At 44.6% G+C, this 3,324-nt stretch overlaps 1 protein-coding gene across 1 annotated transcript in view; it reads right to left on the reverse strand.

Annotated features, from left to right (window-relative positions):
- CFAP206 (cilia and flagella associated protein 206) overlaps nt 1–1,026 on the reverse strand; it is a 31,760-nt gene extending 30,734 nt beyond the window's left edge. The window contains exon 1 of the mRNA XM_024733707.1: nt 973–1,026. The gene's annotated coding sequence lies outside the window, so the exon portion shown is untranslated. The remainder of the gene's footprint in view (nt 1–972) is intronic.
- Nucleotides 1,027–3,324: the final 2,298 nt, after the last annotated feature.

The following is a 3,324-nucleotide window of genomic DNA, read 5'->3' on the forward strand; positions in this document are numbered from 1 at the left end:
AAAAAAAAAAAAAAAAGGTTAAACACTATTGGGGGCAGGGAGGAGTAGAATTAATGAGAAACCCCACTCCCATTTGTGTAGGCGGCCGAGTACAGCTTGAAAAGAGGAAATGCTTATTCCACCACATTCACTAAATGACCTTTCATAATTATAATGACGCTTGGAAAACAATTCTTGCTTGGATCGTCTAAATTCTCTTTCTAGCACATCCAAGTTGGCATTTAGACTCGATTAAAAACATAAAAGCAAAAAATATTACAGGAGTTATGTATCACGGAAAAAAATGAACTCCTGGTTATTAATTCCATTTACTATAAACCAGGAAAAGGTGGCGGGTTTTAATGACTATCAGGTTTTCTGATTCGTACCAGTAACTGAGCACAGGGGAAATAAGCATGTAGAGAATAACAAAGTCAATCCCAGGTAGATAAAGCTAACTTTCAGCATTATTAGGGTTCAGGTAAGGTCAACAACACGTCATCTTGTCCAATAGAACCGGAGTGCCCGGTTTCCATCGTGACCCGACCATTTTCTAGCTGAGACCTCCGGCATCTGCTTCACCTCTCTTTGAAGCGGTTTCTCATCTGAAAAATATAGATTCGACTACTACCCTCTCCCCGGAGTTGTCGCGAGGACTGAATTCTATACATTTAGTGGTTAAAATAGTGCGTGGCAGAAGGTAAGAGCTTAAAACAGCAGCTCCTAACGAGCCCGTGCTCAAAGGTTAGCCTTGCGTGTGCGCGTGCGCGAGCGCCCTCGGGCGCCGGGCCCGTGCCGCTCACGACTCCCCTCAGTACCCGCCCCTGCTTGACTCTGGGAAGCCTAAACCCCCAAGTTCAGGCCGTTGGGGGCGTGCATGCGGCCCCGAGCAGCGGCGAGCGGGTTAGAAGCCTGACCTGCGGACCTGGGCGCCTCCGGCCGTAAGTGACCGCTGTTTCCGTTCAGTGGCGGCGCCCAGAAAGGAGTCCTTACCGACAGTTCAGCCTCAATCGGGCTAGACGGGATGCTCCAGCAGCCCAGGCTCTGTCCACGGCCCCACGCTCGCTTCCTCGAGGGGTACACCCCGGGCTCAAGGGCGCGGAGCCTCGAATGGGCTGACCTTCGCCGGAATGGAGAGCTGGAGCCGCGTCTACCCGATTCTTCCCCGGGGTCTTTGCGGGGGTCCTTCTGGGCAGCTGGGCTCTCTAGGAAGCAGCGTTATAACCATGGAAACCGAACGCTAGGGCCCGAAGGGGGCGGGACCAGGATGTGGGTAGGGCCAAGGTGGGGAGGCGTGGCCGGGTCCAAGCTTGAGAGTCTTTCCTGGGAGGATGGACGAGAATAACTTTATAAAACAAAGACAAGCAAATACAGAGAGACCCAGGGACTTCCCTGGTGGTGCAATGGTTAAGAATCCGCCTGTCAACTCAGGGGACACGGGTTCGATCCCTGGTCGGGGAAGATCCCACATGCCACGGAGCAACTAAGCCTGTGCATCACAACTACTGAGCCTGCACTCTAGAGCCCATGTGCCACAACTACTGAGCCCGTGTGCCACAACTACTGAGCCTGCGCTCTAGAACCAGGAAGCCACAACTGCTGAGCCCACGAGCCACAACTACTGAAGCCCGTGTGCACCTAGAGCCCATGCTCTGCAACAAGAGAAGCCACCGCAATGAGAAGCCCACGCACAACAATGAAGAGTTGCCCCTGCTCGCCGCAGGCAGGTTCACACCTCAGTGGGTTAAGGGTGTCAAACACAAGATTTCTTAAACAAGAGTATTAACTTGGTAGCATGGAAACCTATGCAGCCTTTAAAAAAAGGGGATACAGTGGGGGAGGTGAGCAGAGGCCAGTTCCTAGAGATGGGAATGGAAGGGTTGTATTCTTGAGAAATGCAGTGCATATAAAAGTATTGTTGCTGGAAATAATCAATAAACAATCCATAACAGGAACAGAAAAGAGTTTTAACTGAGGCCTACGGCCCTGGACACAGCCTTTCAGATAACTCTGAGGAATTGCTCCTGAAAAGCATGGTTTTCAACAGTTTTATATTTTGTCAGAACAAAGAATATCAAACAAGTCAGGGATGCATTCCTTCAAGGTTTCAAAAAAACAGATTAGCATGTACACAGCCAGTCAGTATGGCCTTGGCACCAGGAAGGAAGTCTTATCTTTGAAGGAGTACCAGCATTGGCTGCCAAGGAAAGAGCTCTAATTTTAACACAAACAGAGTCAATGCACTTTTCTTTAATGATTAAAGCAGAGGTACAGTGCATGTTTGATAGGCCACAAACCAGCTGTTTTAGTTAGCATAAAATTCAAGTTAAATTACGTATAAGCCAGGATGACTTTCCCCATACCTCAATATGTGAACATTTCTTCCATTAGTATCTAGTTTTTAAAAAAACAAAAGGATCACAGTTTAATTTCATGTCCTCTTGTTCAAAGGAAGTCAGTAATAGGATAGCCCAAGATGCCAGAAGAGAAAACTGCACGTTCTAGAAGCACATAAAACACATCTGAGTCTGGAGATGGAATAATGAGGTTTTGTCCTTTAACGGTAATGTTTGTTAGGTCCACCTACTGACATGAAAGTACGAAACAGCATTAAAATATTAGAAGCAGAGCATCAAACAACAAAGTTTTATTTTTAAAAAAGCTACTGCCGGGCTTCCCTGGTGGCGCAGTGGTTGAGAGTCCGCCTGCCGATGCAGGGGACACGGGTTCGTGCCCCATTCCTCAAATTGCAAGCAAATATACCAAATAAACTTTACTTAAGGACATTCACAAATTATTAGGAAATGAATCAACACAAAAAATACCCAAGTCATACTATAAAAGGATTATTTATCTTCCCCTTCTAGAAAATTTTGGTAGAATGTGGATGAAGCTTGTGCAAAAATAGATTTTTAGAGTAGCAAGATACATAATAGCAAAACACCGGAGATACAAACACCTGAGATTTAAGGAATGTTGATAAAGTAAAACATTAGGCAGGCATTTAAAATGTGAGTAAAAACCTGGTGTTTGTCTTATATTTTTAAAAAGCCAAATGCAAAATATATATACAGTATGACCTCAGCTATATTCATATACATAATATATAAAAAGTGTGTAGTCAATTTACCAATATCCTTAGCAGTGTGTGGCTCTAAGTTATTTATTTTATTTATTACTTTATTACTTTTCTGAGTATGGGTTAGTTATTTTTATTCCTTTATACTTTTCTGAATTTCTAGATTTTCTATAATGAGTATATAGTCTTATGATCTATAAAACAAAAGAGAAAAAAATGAGAGGACTAGCTATTCATAGAAACTGAGCCCAATTTGGAAACTGTAA

This window comes from Neophocaena asiaeorientalis, unplaced genomic scaffold, assembly GCF_003031525.2.
Source record: "Neophocaena asiaeorientalis asiaeorientalis breed wild unplaced genomic scaffold, Neophocaena_asiaeorientalis_V1.1 scaffold248, whole genome shotgun sequence".
NCBI classification, from domain to species: domain Eukaryota; kingdom Metazoa; phylum Chordata; class Mammalia; order Artiodactyla; family Phocoenidae; genus Neophocaena; species Neophocaena asiaeorientalis.